This window comes from Ursus americanus, chromosome 27, assembly GCF_024610735.1.
Source record: "Ursus americanus isolate L20-20 chromosome 27, mUrsAme1.1.p, whole genome shotgun sequence".
In the NCBI taxonomy this organism is placed as follows: Eukaryota; Metazoa; Chordata; class Mammalia; order Carnivora; family Ursidae; genus Ursus; species Ursus americanus.
Window position 1 is genome coordinate 36715743 of NC_142153.1, and position 18979 is coordinate 36734721.

At 36.8% G+C, this 18979-nt stretch overlaps 1 pseudogene; it reads right to left on the reverse strand.

Annotated features, from left to right (window-relative positions):
- Positions 1-17854: 17854 nt before the first annotated feature.
- Positions 17855-18078, reverse strand: LOC148107652 (translation machinery-associated protein 7 pseudogene; annotated as a pseudogene).
- Positions 18079-18979: the final 901 nt, after the last annotated feature.

Here is an 18979-nt window from a genome sequence, read left to right on the forward strand (position 1 = left end):
AGAGCTGTAGGAGGCCGATGAGGTAGCTGCATAATCTCTGGGATGTCTTGCCTGCTTCGCTTTACTCTGGCAAAATAGCGAGTCACCTACAAAATGTTTCTGAGAAGGAGGGATTCAAGGGTTGTGCGTCACAACTTCTGAAGGAAGGAAGGTAATTTGATGTTATCTGGCTAATTGTTACCAGATGTCCCAATCTGATAATGGACGAGAACAATAATATTTAGTGAAAAGACTGTCTTTGGAAAGTATGAGTTGCTGTCCGTCCTATCTGTGTGACTTTGCGTGTAAATCTACAAGAATAACATACACGCAATAACAAGAATATGTGGAATTCTATTTTTTAAATTTAGAAATAAAATGGACTTGTATAAAAAATGTTCTTATGAAGGAAAAAAAATACGATGTTTTCTAATGTTTTGCCATAACCACAAGACCATCATAAACATTGAACAAGATGGCTGCTTGGTATATTTATGTAATATTTGGAAACAGGTATCCAGTGGCAGAATTGTTAGGTAAACCTTGATATATTTAGTGGATATTCTGTATCGATTATCAGCCATTGATACTAATGAAGACTATGTAATAACAAGGAAACACGCTCTTATTGAAAGGAGAAAAAGCAGAGGTGCTTCGGTGGCTCAGTGGGTTCCAACTCTTGATTTCATCTCGGGTCATGATCTCAGGGTCCTGAGATCAAGCCCCACATAAGGGTTTCTGCTCAGCAGGGAGTCTGTTGGAAGATTTCTTTCTCCATCTCCTTCTGCCCACCCCCCTCCATGCATGCTGTCTCTTAAACAAACAAATAAATCTTTAAGAAAATAAAAAATATAGGGGCGCCTGGGTGGCTCAGTCGTTAAGCGTCTGCCTTTGGCTCAGGGCGTGATCCTGGCGTTATGGGATCGAGCCCCACATCAGGCTCCTCCTCTATGAGCCTGCTTCTTCCTCTCCCACTCCCCCTGCTTGTGTTCCCTCTCTCTCTGGCTCTCCCTCTCTCTGTCAAATAAATAAATAAAATCTTTAAAAAAAAAGAAAAAAAGAAAAAAAATAAAAGGAGAAAAAGCGGAATTAAAACTATATGCACTGGGGCACTGGGCATTCTCTCTCTCTCTCAAATAAATAAATAAATGTAAAAAAAAAAAAAAAAACTATATACATTTATGTCAACTATCAAAAACTTAAAGATAAACAGGATGCCCGGGTGGCTCAGGCAGTTAAATGTCTGCCTTCGGCTCAGGTCATGATCCCAGGGTCCTGGAATCTAGTCCTACATCAGGTTCCTTGCTCAGCAGGGAAACTGCTTCTCCCTCTGCCGGCTGTTCCCCCTCTCTGACAAATAAATAAAATCTTAAAAAAAAAAAAAAAAAAAAAACACTAACAAAAAAACAACTAATGACATATAGACATGTTAATATCTGTGCCAGGTAATTATGGACATTTTTTTTCTTTTCCAAAAGGTATATAACATAGTTACATTATTTTTAGAAGTTAAAAAGAGAGTTTCTTGCTACCATGCAGAAAACATTAAATAATTTAGATTTGTTAACCCAATCAAATATATTTATTTTTGAATTAAATATAATTAATATTATTTTTACTCAAGTCAACATATTTCTCAATATAGACTAGAGACGGATGGAAGGATCATTTAAAACTCAAAGCTACCAAGCAATCAGTGTCTCTGCATAAACTGAGAAGGAGATGCGTCTAATTGTGAAGGGCATTTATTCTACTAGGATTTTAGAAGCTGTTCTTGGCACTTAGTATAGCAGGAGCAAGCAGTTCATTAAGGAAATGTATTGCAGAAGGTTGAAGATGAAGGTAGGAAGATATTTTTTCCTGCTTTTGTTTCTTTTTGTTTTGTTTTTGTATTTTTGCTTGTTTCCTTTTTATTTCTACATATTTTGACCCTGGATTATGGAATCAGTTCATCCTGTTCTAAGACCTCTATGATGTATGGAAAAATACAGTTTCAAGACATTACCGCTCCCATTTCAACAACATTACAAGGGCTGTCACTGTTATCTGTTGGTTTGATTGAATTCTAGCTTGTTTACATCTGGCCTTTGAACACCTCCTTCTCAGAAATTGGTGACACAAGCCATGGGTTGGGCATCCAAGCTTGTACCTGACTCACCCTTTTACTGAGTAATGGGGAAAACACAGACAGTGCATGCCATTAATCTAAGACACCCAGTCATTTTGAAAATACAGATGGAATCTTCAATGGGAATCGTGAGTTTAAAGAGAAAATAATGCACGAAGAGTGAAATCATTCTCCGTTATTAGGGAACTTAATTGCCACTCCACTTCTTGATAGCTGAGTGACTGATCACTTAATTTCTGAACCCTGGTTTTTCCCAGGATTCTTCTCCACTATGGGTTCCAAATAAGGCAACAATTTCTCAAAGCTAAAAATACCTCACAAGCATAATTAAAATGGAGTCTGGGTGTGCTGGTCCTTGAAATGGGGGAGAAAGAGCAATGGAGGAGCAGTAGAGAGTACAAAAGTGGGAATGAAGTGATGCCCAAATAATGAAATGACAGTATTTCTCTTTTTTTAAGATTTTGCTGTTTAAGTGTTACCATTGATCTGCTCTGCCTTTGCGTGCTATAATCTTAAAAATATAATAATAATAAAATCAACTTGAACATATACTTATTCCAAAAGAAAAAAATTAACTGCTGAAGTACGTGAGGTACCAAGTAGAGCTATAATATCCTGCCCCGAATTAAGATGATTCCAACACCTGTCCTCTAAAAGCTTCTACACGAATCAGAAAGATAAGACAAAGTAGATTAGGAGATAAGTTGCAGTCCAAGATTTAATAGAAATTATATATAAATATATCATGCATTACTCACTATTATTATAAAGTATTACAGTATATATATATATGGTATTTCTATATATATTATTACTATATATATATACATATATATATATATTCTGCAGAAAAATGTGAGGGGATGGGCAATAATACAAGGAGAAATATGGATATGGGAGAAGAAAGACTGGATATGTAAGGAGCCTGATTTGCAGCCCAGACACCTGATTTTATTCTAGTGGCAAACGAGATCGGGTTGCAACTTTTCCAGTTGGCCTTCACAAACTGCTGCTAAGAGTACAGCTTATTAGTAGCTCATGAGAAAACGATTGCTGTGTGTTGGGCCCTTTGCTAACCGTTGGACTACACCAGCTCACTGAAGAGATCTAACTAAGTGCAGGGGCAGACACTTGTCTTACCTCCGCGTAACTGGGGAATATCTTAAAGTTTGAATGAGGCAACAGGCAAGGGTAACATGGAGATGGAAATTCAGACCCGATTGACTCCAAAAGCGATGCTCTTTTTTTTTTTTTTTTTTAAGATTTTATTTATTTATTCGACAGAGATAGAGACAGCCAGCGATAGAGGGAACACAAGCAGGGGGAGTGGGAGAGGAAGAAGCAGGCTCATAGCGGAGGAGCCTGATGTGGGGCTCGATCCCATAACGCCGGGATCACGCCCTGAGCCGAAGGCAGACGCTTAACCGCTGTGCCACCCAGGCGCCCCCAAAAGCGATGCTCTTAACCTCTATATAACTCTCACCTCTCAGGTTAGAAACATCTCACAAAAAGTTAAATACATAAGTTTGTGAAAGATCATATCTGCATTTCACATGCAGAAGTTAGGCTTAGATAATTGTGGTGGAAAAGAACATACTGCCTTTATTTTTTTATACCAAAAGCAATTTTGACTTTCAACTCAAGACTGTATGTAGGGATATTATCATGTCTTTGGACCCCCATCCTCTTTTAGCCTGGAAAAAGTGGCTGGCACTCAGTAAATTTTTGTCCAGTAAACAGTCTGTTTCCATCTTTCTTTGCTTTTATTTTGATTTGTCATATTTCCATTTTATGATAAGGTGATATTTTAACATTATGCATCTGTAAGTTTTTTTTTTTTTTCTTTTGTAGAAATCCTCAATCTTGTTATTTGGGGATGAAAATAAAGAGAATGGTCATTCTGATGTTTTGTTTTTGTTTTTTTTTCCTAACATAACAGAGTCAGGAACACTGGTTTGGGATCAGAAGTTGCAATCCAAGTTCTTAAAGTTTTTAACAGTGGAGCCTGAAGCAAAGTCCCGAAGCTGTTGGAGTTTGGGTTCCCTAATCTAAACATGATGGAAACCTTGTGATTTAGACCTCCCCATTTATAGCCCCAACAACCGTGTGATTCCCCACATCCGGCCCAGAGCACAGCATGTCCACAATATGGAACAGTTAACTTTCTCGCTCATTCCCTTCTTCTATCTCAAATATATTTTTTTAAAGATTTACTTATTTATTTTTAGAGAGAGAGAGAGCAGAGGGAGGGGCAGAAGGAGAGAGAGAATCTTTAGCAGACTCCCCACTGAGCACGGAGCCCAACCCAGGGCAGGATCCCAGGACCCTGAGATAATCATCTGAGCCAAAATCAAGAGTCGGACACTTGACCAGCTGAGCTACTCAGATGCCCTATCTCAAATATTTTTTAAGTAATTGAGAGGAAGACAATTCTGATTTTTAACAACGATTGGATTTCGTAGATGAGAATATGATCTATGTAATGATTTATCACAGAAAGTTAAAATGATTTACTTTCACATTGTCAATTCTTCCATCAGGCTACAATTTGTCAATAAAGCAGAGTTTCCTTTTCTCATGACATATTTAATCCTTTTAGTGTAATATGCTATGTTGAGGTTCATAAAACTGCGAGCTTTAAAATGATTAATATACCTACTAAAATGACCTCCTGAACATGATCCTTGCCAAAAAATTGATTAAATCCACATTTTACATTTTTCATAACCCTTGGAAGTTGTAGGAATCGTAAAATAAAAAGAGAACCTGAAGTTATGACTCTTTTTAAATTGTATTTATTTATATTCTAAATAATTCATTAGGCAATTTTCCAGAGTTAAACATAATCAGATAGAAACTTAGATTTTTTTTTTTAAGTGTCAGGAAATCATCTGCTTCAACTGTGAATTGGTAAAGCCAAATTTAAAAATAAGTACAGCACTCAAAAGCATTCCTTTTCCAGTCTCTTCTCCCTGTCATAACACAGGAATTCTGGCTTCCATTTATCCAATCCTCGTGGCAATTATAAGTTGTCAGCATGTTAAGCTATTAAATTGAAACAGAAATTCTCTATTTTTTTAAACTAATATTCTGTCTAAATTACTTCGGAGCTTCAAACTCAACATGTTTGAAAGAAACCTCTTAGTCATTCAATACTTAGTTTCCTGAGTAATTATCTTTCTCTTGAGAAGACAAATTGGTCTCACAAGCTGATTTTGTTCCCTTCTTTGCACTGGCTTCCAGAAAACTCATTTGTGTGACAAATGTAGAGTCTAAAGTATCCATTTTGTTGATCAACTTTCACTCTAGGCTTCATGCTACTTTTCTTATAATTATGTTTGTATTATTCTAATTTGCTTACTCGTTTTACTTTGAACACTTTATTTTATTATACTCTATGTGTGTAAGTCACATTAAGTCCCTTTATTTTTAAATACTTGAGTGTGGATAAACTTAAAAATAAGTCAATTTCACTAAACCCGACACTCCTCTCACATTCTTCAACTCAAGCAGAGGGTCTGAAGATATGATCTGGAGTCATTCTTGCCCTTACTCACTCTTTCCTTCCTCCCTTCCTTCCTTCCTTCCTTCCTTCCTTCCTTCCTTCCCCATTCCTGCATTCAGTGGTTTATAAAATCTTGGGGTTTTTAACTTCTACATCTCTCTAAAGGCTCCTTCTCTTTAAATGATACTTCATTGTCTTAGTTTAGAAATACAAATAGCTTGCTATTTGCTATTGTGCTTGTGGTCAGATATTGTCTCATCTTTCAGAGCAGCTTTTAGACACTTGCCAAGATAGTCTTTCAAACATGCAATCTGGTTATCCACTGCACAGATGAAAGCACAACAAAGGAATATGGTCACAAATGCCACTCCTATTTTTGTTGAATTTATGACCCTCGTAAGTTCCTCAACCACATGTTCTCTTACAAATAGGTGTTAAGAACAATGATCAGGCATGCTATTCTGAAAGACTAATGGCCCGTGACGATTAAGGAGATGATTTTATTCAGGCTATTGCAATAGAACATTCATGAATGTGGAAAGTCTCAAAACCAAGAAAGAGGTCTCGGGTTTTATAGAGACAGGTAGACAAGGAATTCATCCGTAAGCCTTAAAGGAGTCATGGAGAAAGATGTACTTGAGTTTTGTCTACGTCATTAAGGAATGGTGTAGGTGGGAATACGCGAGGTCAGCATGTCCCTGGCACTGACCATTTCTAGGAAGACTAAGACGGGGGTATTTTGGAGAAGAAAAGGATGGAGAGATATAGTAATCTTTGTTATTTTCCAGGAGCACAAGTTTCAGGTAAAGTTTGGCATCGTTCTTATTCACCTATTCAACAAAGCTATATGTCTCCACATTTATATTGAAATTGTTCACACGAGTGAAAATAGAAGTAAATGCCAATTTCCTGAATATCTTCTATTATTTCCCTTATATACCCTTGTGTAATTGGTACATTTAGATCCTGTGAGGAAGGAGGAATATATCCGTATCTCCATCGATATCTCCATCCATATCTATAGTTAAAGCTAATCATTTTCAAGAATAACAGAATAGGGAAAAACCGAATTATTCAACAGAGACCCTCGCCATCCCACTCCCAGATGGTGCTAATGTAAGTGGTTTGCCGACCACACTTTGAGAAACTCTGGCCGATAATATCATCTATCTTAACCTTTGGCTATAATTGGGATTTTCTGTACTCCTCACTTAACATCCATGAGCACCAGTAATCCTACAACTCAGGCATGGAGAAGGAATCCCTCGCTGTTGACGTAGCCATTGTTTTCAGATCTCCGAATTGATTAGGGATAAGGAGTCATTTCCTCAGCTAGTTTCCAAGAGTACTTTAAGCTCTAATTTCATAGACATTAAATCACCCTGAATTCCTCCCTTTTAATGGTATGTTGGTAGTGCAAGAGTAGCTCACTAGAGAGCAGACTTGCCTCAGCTGTTCCTGCCTCAGCCAGGTGGTCCAGGAAAAATAAATTTGCTTACCTGTGAAAACAAGTTGCCTATAAATCAAAAGAGGTCAAGTTATGTCCACCAGATGGAGGTTTTAAAGTCTTAATGTGTAAGTTAAGATATAATGGATTACTGAAGGTGAAATTTTAGTAAGGTTGAATCATTTTGTTGCCTTCTGGGATCTAGGAGGAGCAAAAGGTTACTGTTACAGTGAACAAGAATGAAGTCAGATTTTCATCTTAGATGACCTAATTACAAAAGATGTGATTTTGACTCATTAATTTTCAAAATCATATCTAATTATCTATTGGTATGGCTCACCCAGGCCCAAAAACACATGGGCAAATGGGTTTTCCCTACTAAGTGTATAGTTTCTTTTGTATGAGTACTGGATCTTTGCATGTTATAATTTTACCCATAAAAATATTCCAGTTTAAGGTGGGGGGGACGAGTTCTACTCAACCAAGATCAATCCCTCGTTCTCTCTCTTTCTCTATCCCTCCCTGTCTTTTTCTCCTTCCCTCTCTTTGTTTTCATTCTCTCTTTTCTTTTGTCTGCCATTTCTGTAGCCCTGGAAATGTAAAATGACAGGGGAACCAAAAGCAGAAAGAATCCAAGTCAGTCAGTTTCTGGTTTTGGGCAGTTAGAAAGTTGACATGTTGCCTAACATGAAGCTTTGGTGTTAACTGTGGGTTTCATTTATCCATGGTCCATCACTGGAGTTAACTGAATGAACACATTTGACATTAAGTGATTTCTTATTATGAAAGGGACAGTCACAAGCAAAGCTAAAATAATCTACGAGTGGCAAAGGATATTATCAAGAATGCTTATATATTTCTATGCATGAGTATGATATCTGTACAAAATAAATGATCTTAGATTAAAGATTCATGTCAACTGGGAATTATGAATATGTTCTTCTCTCACTTGGTCTTTTTTTGTCAAAACTCCATGGTGTTCTTCCTTCTCACCACCAGTTGTGGAGAAGAGTGAGAATTTATTTAATAACACTTGTCACTTTCTTGGCATGCTGGGAATGAAGTTTTCCCTTTTGATGCTCTATTGCTAACTGATAAGCTTAACATCTTGCAAAACGGGGATGCCCAGCAGAGAACATGATGTTTTTGTTGTGGGAAGGACATTTGGGTAAGTGGATTGTTCAATATGTAGACTCCCAGGTCTCTTAAAAGAAATTTCTTCCCCACCCCCACCCCCATCGCCCCATGTTAAATTCTTAGCTACCTCAAAAATACCGCCACATTTATATTTCAGATCTTTGTGAAGGTGTTTTCTTTGACTTGTAACTTTAAAGTTCTTCATAAAAAGAAGTGTCTGTTTTAAACTACCTAAACTTTTTTTTGAAACATTTTACATCATTTGATGGATACTGTTACCCTTAATGGAAATGAATGAAATAATATACATCTTTAATTTCCTTTTAGTAAAGTGACTTTTGATGAGAACAATGGAAATGAGAATTGTGATTCTAGGTGTAACTCATGTTTTGACACAGATTCCTGACTTAAAGTCATTTAATCGCATGTACTTTTAATTCATATGGGCCAGGGTTAAAATCTATTTCTTTAGCTTATTTTTAAGTCACTATAAAGTGAGGGTGAACTTTTATTTTCATTGACATTATGGTTATTTTTTTCCTTTATGTTTTAAGACTTTGTGCAATGACTCCCTCCGTTCTTCTTTATTTATTATCATCAGAGCTAAATCAAATTTTAGTAAATTCCTGCAACAAACTGTTATAAGCCAGTGCAAGATATTCATGGAAAGTAAATTCATGTTAATGTAGATAGTTAGGTTTGTCACTGAAAATGGCTTTGGTTCTCAGCAGGATGCTTGAAGTAAATTGAATACAGAATAATTGAGCATGAATGCTTCACTCCAATGGGAGTGGTTGTCCACTCAGTGTGTGTGTCTGTGTCTGTGTATGTGTGTCTGTGTATCCAAGTATGTACTATTCAAGTACATACCTATGAGCTAGATAAAATCATGAGCCAGATAATGTATGTACCAGCTCATTTGCCTGGTTCTTTGATCTGCTTTCAGTATGTTGAAGCAAAGATAAAGACATCTTTTGTCATAGTCCATCTGCAAATAAGTACATAGGCTTGTACTTGGAAGGTGTCATTGTTGCTTGCTAAGGCAACAAATGATGCCTCCCTGCCTTTGGGTATCAAGTTACATTACTAGAATAAACCATTGCCACTACCAGACTTAGGCTTTTCTCTGCTCTATAGTTTCTTTCTATTGGAATTTAGAGAACTCAAGGACAACAAAGGATACAGTTCCTCATTCAACAGCTCAATAAAGCATGTGCCTAGAATTTGTCTTAGAATCTGAAGAGACAAAATCAGGCATAAAATATATTTTTACAGGTTATTTCTTAAAATAGATAAAAAAAATAATTGGGTAATCCAAAAGTAATAATACTTCCATATTGCCACTGAGATTACAGCAACAATTTTCATTTTAATCGCTCTTGTTTTCCTCAAAGTAGGACAGGCTCTGTAATTGGTAGTATTTTTTGATACTAAAGAAATTTTTGTGAGCCTTTGCCATGTCTGATGCACGTACCTCATACTGCCAATAGTTCTCAGTACCCCCACCACTATAAATGAACATTTTATTGAGGTAAGTAAAGAAAAATCACCAGACCTTGAAAGACAAATCTATTAGCAGTAGTTAGACATTTATGTCAATTTTCCATTGCAAAAATGACCATTATTTTAATGTAGAAATAAGAATAAATGCTCATACACATTTCTCTTGTGGGAATATAAAATAATACAATTAAAGGCTTTGCTAAAATTAACAAGTGGAGAAGTATAGGTCATAATCCAAGTCTGTCAAAGTTGTTGAGTAAAAGTATGGTGATTATTTTACTTTACCATTTGACGGTGATATCATTGATGATAATAATGCCAGCAAGCATACATAGCAATTTGCTATTTGGAGGACTGTTCTAAGCATTCACGTATAAACTAATTCAGTTATCCGAACAGCCCCATGAGGCAAGTACCATTATTGTTCTATTTTATATTTTGGGGGGAAGAAAACACTATAGAGAACATTAATATTACAACCAGCAGCAATGACATTCTGGGGAGACCAGCTCTCACACTTAGTTTGTGTTTTGTGCTTCTCTATTTGGAAACCAGTCCACTTCAAAACTTAATATAACACAAAATCCAGTGCTTCGCTATGATGGTTGTAAAATGTAGACTTGGAATATACTTAACATGTGAGATTGCTGGTTGACTAATTACAGATCATTACCAGCCCAACTTGAATAAGTACTGAGTAATCCATGCAGTGGTATAACCTTAACTCAATACTGTGGGTCTTAACTGTGGGTCTTAACTCCTTCCTGGTCACTTTTAAGATATGTATCCTGTGAAGAAGAATCTTCTGAAGCTGACGTTACATTCAGTCTATATAACTCTATCAAGCAGGTCATTCCTAAATGTTCTCCTGGAGGTCCTCTTTCCTTTTCTGTAGGAAGGACACATCAGGTTTCAGAAATGGCCCCTACAAAGAGCTGTTAGAGAAACACACCATTGCTATAATGATGCTCTCTAACTATATTGTTTGAAAAAAATGAAATCTTATGTAAAGTTTAAATTTTTTTATCTTTGAGATTTCCTTTTCTTGATGTGATATACTAATCCATGGCAACAACCAAGAAGTAAATGGATATGTCCCAGTAAAATCATATTTTTAATGACACTGGAAAACTATAGAAGCAACAAGAACCAGAGGAAATAAAATCCCAAGAAGGAAGAGCCTTTATTAGGTTAGCTGAGAGTTGATAGCTATTTTCTAAGACCATTTGCATATTCAAGGTATAGCTTGAGGATAGGATAGGGCTTAGACAAACATACCACCGAGAGATGGGCAAAGCAGTAGAACCTTCAGTAGTCAAGTGGGTTAGTATGGTGGATAGGAATCTAAAGGACCTCCAAATGCAAAGCCATTTTCCTCAAGAAATATTCACCGAGTTCTGGAGTGGCATGGGAGGCTAAGGGACTCTTCTGAAGCTTTACAGTGATTAGAAAACAAGATCCCATTGGAGGTGACCTGCTACAAGTACACACTAGGCCCCCAGTCAAAACTTCCCCAAATTTGAAACAATGAGGGGTAAGACACAGAACTGCTAAACTCAGATCTCTGAAGGGCATAACTCACACTCCTGTGGTCTTCCTGAGCTCAAGAGAGAAGGATGTGCCAGACTCTCAATCAAAAATCCAGAAGTCCACATGTAAGGAATGGGAGTGAAACAGATGTGGTCTGCATTTAACCAAATCTGCAACTCAACCCAGACAGGTCACATTCCTTGAGATCAAAGGGTCTAAATTCTATGTCTAACAAAGAAAAGCATATCCCCCTCTTGGGTAAAATAACATCATCTGAACTAAATAATCATGATTAAAAATAAATAAGGGATGCCTAGGTGGCTCAGTTGGTTAAGTGTCTGCCTTCGGCTCAGGTCATGATCCCAGGGTCCTGGGATCCCATCCCCCATTGGGCTTCCTGCTCAGCGGGGAGCCTGCTTCTCCCTCTGCCTGCTGTTCCCCCTGCTTGTGCACTCTCTGTCTCTCTGACAAATAAATAAATAAAATCTTAAAAAAAAAAAAAAGATTAAAAATAAATAAATAAAAGAAGACCCCCCCCCCCCAACCCCCAATTACCTGGATACTGAAGTTAACAGGCAAGGACATTAAAATAACCATTATCAATATATTAAAATAAGACAAACGAGGGACGGTGATAATAGTTTCAAAGGAGAATTGGAATCTGTTTTAAAAATTAATATCTGTCCTTGGTGAGAAACATAGTAATAAGCATGAGACCTTTTGAAATTCTGTCAACGCTGGTAATTAGGTTATTGGATAGGCTGAGATAGTGGAGTGATGGCAAGATGAGGAGAAAGGGAATCAAAATCTATGAAACACCTGCTCCATGCTAGACATATGCTAAGTATGATGCATCTATTATGTCCCTTAATTTTCTAGGAAGTAGTTAACTAATATCCCAACCTTACAAACCAGAACTTTACATTAAGTATTTAATATGACAAAGCATTGTAGCATACACATACCTGTCTGCTTATTTTCAGAGTATACACAGCCTCCAGGCATTGGGCAAAGTTTTAAATAAACACACCGCACCCACACCATCTAAGCTCCTAGGCCTATGACTTTGCAATGCCAATGTCCGGGCCGCTACTTGAAAATTTCTGGGTATGTGCAGCTAGACTGGCACATTCCTTGCCCAGAGATTTGGACACACTCCTTAAAGGAGCAACAGTGTTTAATCGAGAGTGGAAAATAACTAATTTTGTTTTATGCTTTTACTTTCTTATGTTTATTAAGAGGAGTTGAATCATGAAGTAGAAAGTGAGCCACATGATTAGAAACACTCCAGGGAGCTGAAAGACTGTAAATCTTATTTTTAAGAACTATGTGTGTAGTACCAGCTCTGTTATTGATGGTGGGTTTTGTACACATGCCTGATCTTTGAGTTACTAAAAAACACCACTAGAAACGGCATTCCCAGGAACAATGGAATCCCTTGTGAAGTGTTCCCTCCCTGAAGAATAGTAAAATGTCAAACAGACAAAAGTAGGAAAAATTATGTCTCCAGACAGCTGCATTGCCAGTGTAACTTTAGAATGCACTATTCTGTGCTGTACACAAAGTCTGCTACCCATCAATTATTATGCAAAAATATCATTTTGATAAAGGAAAAATATCTTAATTATTCACTGATATTCATATTCAGAATAACTAATGACAATAATAAGAAAATATGCCCACCTTGAGCACCTATTTAATCCCATTACTATTCCCAGTTTAGAGTTGAAAATTAAAAAAAAAAAAAAACAACAACAACAGGTTCTTAAGCAGAATCACAAATTTTCCCCAAAACACTCAGACATTAAGCACAAAAGCCTGGATTTAAACCCAATTTTATCTGAGGCCAACCCTTCCTTTTTCACTATGGAAGGCTGCCTTGGCAATGAGAGCACACAATTGTAATGATAATGCCATGTTTACCTACATCTTTCTAGAAGTGCTAAAATGCCATAAGAGAGCATGCAACTGATTTTTTCCTCCATGCCCATGAGGTCAGTGTGAGTGTGTGTGTGTGTGCACGTGTATAATTATTCACTGGCAGCCACATGGGCATATTGCATTGAAACTAGACCTGTATCTTAGGACTCTCAATGAAAAACCACTTCTTACTCTTGAGTAGATTTCTAAAACAAATTAAATGGAAAGATCAGGAGTCCAAAAACTGATTGTCTCCTCACCTTGTTTCTTATTTGAATCTGTTGGCTTTGTACCCGCGTACATTTTTCTTTTTTTCATCTAAAAATCTTCGTCTGGATTATCTTCTCCACAACATCTACTACATTTCCCACCCTCTACCCCCATCTGTGAAACATAACACCCATTCACACTACTCTACCTGCCTTTAGAAGAAACACATTTATTTCATAGAAAATATACAAAACATCAAGAAAATACAAACTACCTACTTTGAACCAAGGAGAATCACTGCTAACATTTTCAGTATGTTTCATATTTACATCTACCCATCTCAACTTCTACCTCCATCCTTGCTACATTGCTTTCTTAACATATCCACTCCATGTAGTGTTTTGTGGGTTGTCGAACTTCATCTGGTGCTGTTCTTCATTCAGCTCAAAAGAATCAAGAAAGAACGAGTGAATGCAAAGACAAATAGTTTACGTTGAAGGTAAGCCAAGAAGCAATGCTTTTCTAACAGTTCCGAAAATCAGGGTGCCCGTTCTGTTGGGAACAACACTCTCCTCCAAAAGATCAAGAGATGTGAATCCTCCACAAAATAGTAATTGTTCCTCAAATTTTGGACTTTAACCATTAGTTTGCATCCAAGAAGACCCTCGAGCCATGCAGAGAGGAATTGATCAGTCTGGGCGAAGAATCAGGAATAAGGTGGTTTAGGAAAAAGAGGAGTGAAATATTTGGAACAGTTAAAAGTTTGGAACAGTTAAAAGTTTGGAACAGATAAAAAAGGAAAAGCAAATATTCTTTGTCGTTTACTTCAGATTTCTTACCTGTGGAAAGCCCTCAGTAATTGGTACATATAAGTATGTATGGTTGGCCTTGGCAAAGAGACTTGAGCTGGGGTGGGAGCTGGAGGTAATATGGAGGCGTGCTGGGGAACAATAAGCAAGGATTCTAGAGTTGAATATTTCCCACTTATCCTGTTCTTGATAATCCGTCTACAATCATAACTCCTGATTCTTTCGACCTAGGCAAATCTAGAACATTCAGAAAAGAGAGGAACTGAGAAGGAAGGACCCACCTATCCCAGCCTTTTTTCTATTGTAAATATTTGCACATGTGGGGCCAACCACAATCCCCAGCCACTATTCCACTGTATGTATGATTACTCACAGACGGCCATATGCATGCAGTAGTCATTGTATCTCTTCTTTCACTACAATTAAAGCACCATCTACTAATGAGTTTCCTCATCAAAGTTGGAAAGCAGAGACCTTTGAACAATGAGGATTGTTACTGAAAAACAAAGTAATTTGGGGAAAATATTTTACAAATATTCCACAGTGGAAATCTATTATGCTTCATGATTCTGTAAGAGTAAATGGAAGTCCCATAATGCAAACTATTGAAGAGGAGAAAAATGTCAGTATGGCATACTAGTTTAGGTATTGACTAAAAAGAAGAATTTTAATCTATTTTTTTATTCAATATATTATTGCATAAAGCTAATGATAGCTAGTCCAAAAGTAAATATCTGGTCCTTAAATTTTCAGTATTTTTTTAGCTAATTTATTTTTTTCCACCTTTTTCCTGCACAATAATCTTTTTACCTAAATTTGAATTTTGTGAATCTCTTAGTCCCTACAGAATTCATTAACTCTATATCTAGGGTAAAAAAGGGCCAATTTAGCTGTAGCCGTGTTTGGTGATTCTCATTTTGAGCACAAATGTCTAATCAACACCTACAGTCTGGGTGTACATTAGTTAGTTTACTCTGCATGCTGCCAGGGCGGGTAACCTAACGATGCTTCTGATAGACTAAACATTTGCAAATGAGCCCTCCAGTGCCTCCATTATCCATGCAGTATAAAGCAAGTAGAGCTGGTTTGAAGTCCTCTACCTTCCCTTGTTTATTATGACAAATATGTTAGGTTGGTGTTATTTAAACACACCAGCAGCCCCTACATCTGTTATTTAAGATGCTACACATTCAAGTGATTGAGAGACAAGGTGACAGAATAGTATAATTTAAGTTACCTAGCATTTTTCTGTGCATTTTCAGCCCTATACTTTATATGAGTGGTATTTTCCATTAGTTTAAAGAATAATTATATAAGTTGTTTTAAAAATGCATGTTTTGTATTGGTGTTTTTGGAATAATAATAATAATAATAATAATAATAATAATAATAATAATAATAATATAGCAATAGTTTTTCATACCATGAATAATTATATGCATATTCTCCACCTTCTGTATTTCATATAAGAATTACTTATAGTGTTAGGTAATACACACTGGCTTGAACTAGTTTAAAAAATAAAAATATTCTATGAAAATAAAATAAATCACATATGCTTTGTTCTGAAAAATAAGCTCCAGTGTGTTAACATTTAAAAGTTGAAATTCAGTATAAGTGCGTATGTATTCAGTTTCAAGTACAGAGGAAATGCCAAATTGTTTTACCACCGAAGTGATCACTGTATTTTTTTCCAAGAGTAAAGGGCAAAATTCAAAATATAATTTTCCTGGCTGTGACTAGCTTTTTAAATTTTTTTTTATTATTTTTCTGCCTAGTGATTGGAATCAGCTCTTCATGTAGCAATGGGAATTACTTTATGAAGACTAGACTGAAGCTAAGTCAAAGACCAAGTTTCCTAGAGTCCACAGTAGATGAGCAAAAATAACCTATCTAAACTTTAGATTCTAAATCCAGAATGGAAAATTTACTGTTTTATAGTAGTTAATAAAGAAGCTATATTGTTGAGTCGAAGTTAAAGAATTTCTCAGTGAACCAGAAATTGTCCCCAGGACCTAGAAGGTCAATAAGGCTGTCTTTGCAAATGAAGAACCTCAGTAGACATCTATGAGTTACTACTGCACTCTCATAATCAGTCACAGGTGTGTATTGAAATTAGGGACCTTTTCAAAAGTAGGTTCAAAGTTGCTCTAACATGGTGGTATTCATGGAGTAACTAACATTTAAGTCCTCATATGGAGAAGGGGGAGCTTGTGTGCAAAGTTCTAAGAAGATGGAATGGTTGAGTGTTGTCTGATCCCCAGGGCAGTCTTAAAGACCAGTGGCTTAGGAACTTTGCTCATGTTGCCATGTACTTTCTCTGACCCACTTTGTTACCCATAGTGTTGGTAACTAGGTCTTAACTCCATCTAAATCCAGACACAATGTTAATCTTGCTAGCAAACTTAGCTCAAGATTATAGGGGGGGAAATAAGTCTGTTGAAATATGTGTGAAAAACTATGTGAAAAGTGTGTGTATACACACACACATAAACAAATACAGAATAGTTCACGAAAATCCTCATTTTGGTGCTCTTAGTACAAGCTGCATAAATAACAAGAACATTGGCAATAAAATCAAAGGAGGATGACTGGAACTCTGGAAACCAGAGAGAGCGTGTGACTCTTGATTGAACCCCTTCCAATCTAGGTATATGCATTATCTGTTTACGTTTACTAGCCTCTTCAAGACAAGCCCAGATCTTCCAAGTGTGCTTCTCTTTTAAAACTCAGCTTAGGCACCCATCATCCCTCTTGGTAACTGTTTCTGGCCGTCTCTCTGCAGTCTGGATATCCTTCCCATCATAACCTCTACACACCCTTATAGTTAGTCTTCGTGTCATAATTAAGCTTTGAGATTGTAGGTTTTTCACTTTATCTCGTTATCCTTATATTAACAGAATTGTTAATTTTCATGTAGTTCATACCGATCAGCCCTTTCCTTTAATGACTTGTTTCTCTACTCCACGTCATAAAGCTAGCGCTGTGTATTTTCTCCTATTATTTTTATTTTTCAAGTGTTCACATTTTGTCCAGACATGTTAGCTGTTTTAACAATGATTTCATCTGCAAATTGGCATTCGTTTTCTTCGTTTTGAGTTCTTATTTCTTTTACTTATTGCTCTGAGTAGGGTATTCAGCACCAGAAACTTTGTCTTTGACCTAACTTTAATGAGAATGCTTTCAGAGATTTAGAGTTACACATAATGTTGTTTTATAGGGTTTGTAGATATCTTGTATCGGACAAAGTAGGTATTCTTCAATTTTTTTTTTTTGATTTTTTATGATTGATTTTTTTTTTTTTTTACAAAAGTTTATTCTTAAATGTACACCACGATCGAAGAGAACACTTCATTCTAACTATAAGTGACAATGGATGATGGGGAATCCAGATGTGCACACAGGAGTGGAGTTAAGGATCACCATTGCCTCAGGCACAAGGAACAGCTTACTTTTTGCCAGATTTCTTTTTTTTCCCCCTCCCTTCTCCTAATGTCCTCCATGCTATTCCTTATGTTCCACATATGAGTGAAACCATATGATAATTGTCTTTCTCTGCTTGATTTATTTCACTTAGCATAATCCCCTCCAGTTCCATCCATGTCCATGCAAATGGTGGGTATTTATCCTTTCTAATGGCTGCGTAATATTCCATCGTATATATGGACCACATCTTCTTTATCCATTCATCTGGTGAAGGGCATCTGGCCTCCTTCCACAGTTTTTTTGCCAGATTTCTTAATTCCACCAGTGGCCAGGGGGCCCTACCCTGTGGCCTTCACTTTTAGCTTCTCAAGTTTCTTCTGCTCCTCTTTCTGTTTCTGCTTGAATGACTTATCTTCTTCGTCCGTCCCTTGGCCTGCTCCTTTTGCTGCTGCAGCGGCTTCTTGCCACCTCCATGGACAGACATGGTACTTACTGCCCCCTTCCCCTACTCTTCCACTTACAGTTGTTTGTGGGTTTTTTGGCTTTTTTGTTTTGTTTAAAAAGAAAAAAAAAAAAAAAAAAGATTTTGAGGCACCTGGGTGACTCAGTTGGTTAAGCATCTGCCTTTGGCTCAGGTCATGATTCCAGAGTCCTGGGATTGAGCCCTGCATGGAGCCCCTACATCATCTGCTTCTCCTTCTCCCTCTGCTGTCCCCCTGCTTGTGCTCTCTCTCTCTGTCAAATAAATAAATAGAATATTTAAAAAAATTTTTAAAAATAAAAAACAGACTTAGTCATGAATAGATATTGAATCTCATTGAATAGCTTTCTGCATCTGTTGACATAAGAATATATTTTTCCCATCTTTAATCTATTTATATAGGATACAACTAATATATTTTCTATATGTCAATATTTAGTATATTTCTATATTTCTGTATTTTTGAGAGAAAATAAACTTGGGTATAATGTATTTTTTTAATTTTTTTTTTTTTAAGATTTTTATTTACTTGTCAGAGAGAGAGAGAGAGAGCACAAGCAGGGGGAGCAGCAGAGGCAGAGGGAGAAGCAGATTCCTCACTGAGCAGGGAGCCCAAAGTGGGACTCAATCCCAAGATCCTGGGATCATGACCTGAGCAGAAGGCAGATACTTAACCGACTGAGCCACCCAGGTGCCCCAATATAGGAATGTTTTAAAATGAAATCACTCATACATATGGCAACATAATATAATAACTGGCATATAGTTAGCTATATGTGTTAAAAGTGTTAGCTGTTTCTGTTATTATATATTTTATTTTTTTAAAGATTTTATTTATTTAGAGAGAGAGAGCAAATGAGGCGGGAGGAGGGGCAGAGAGAGAGAGGGAGACAGAGGCTATCAA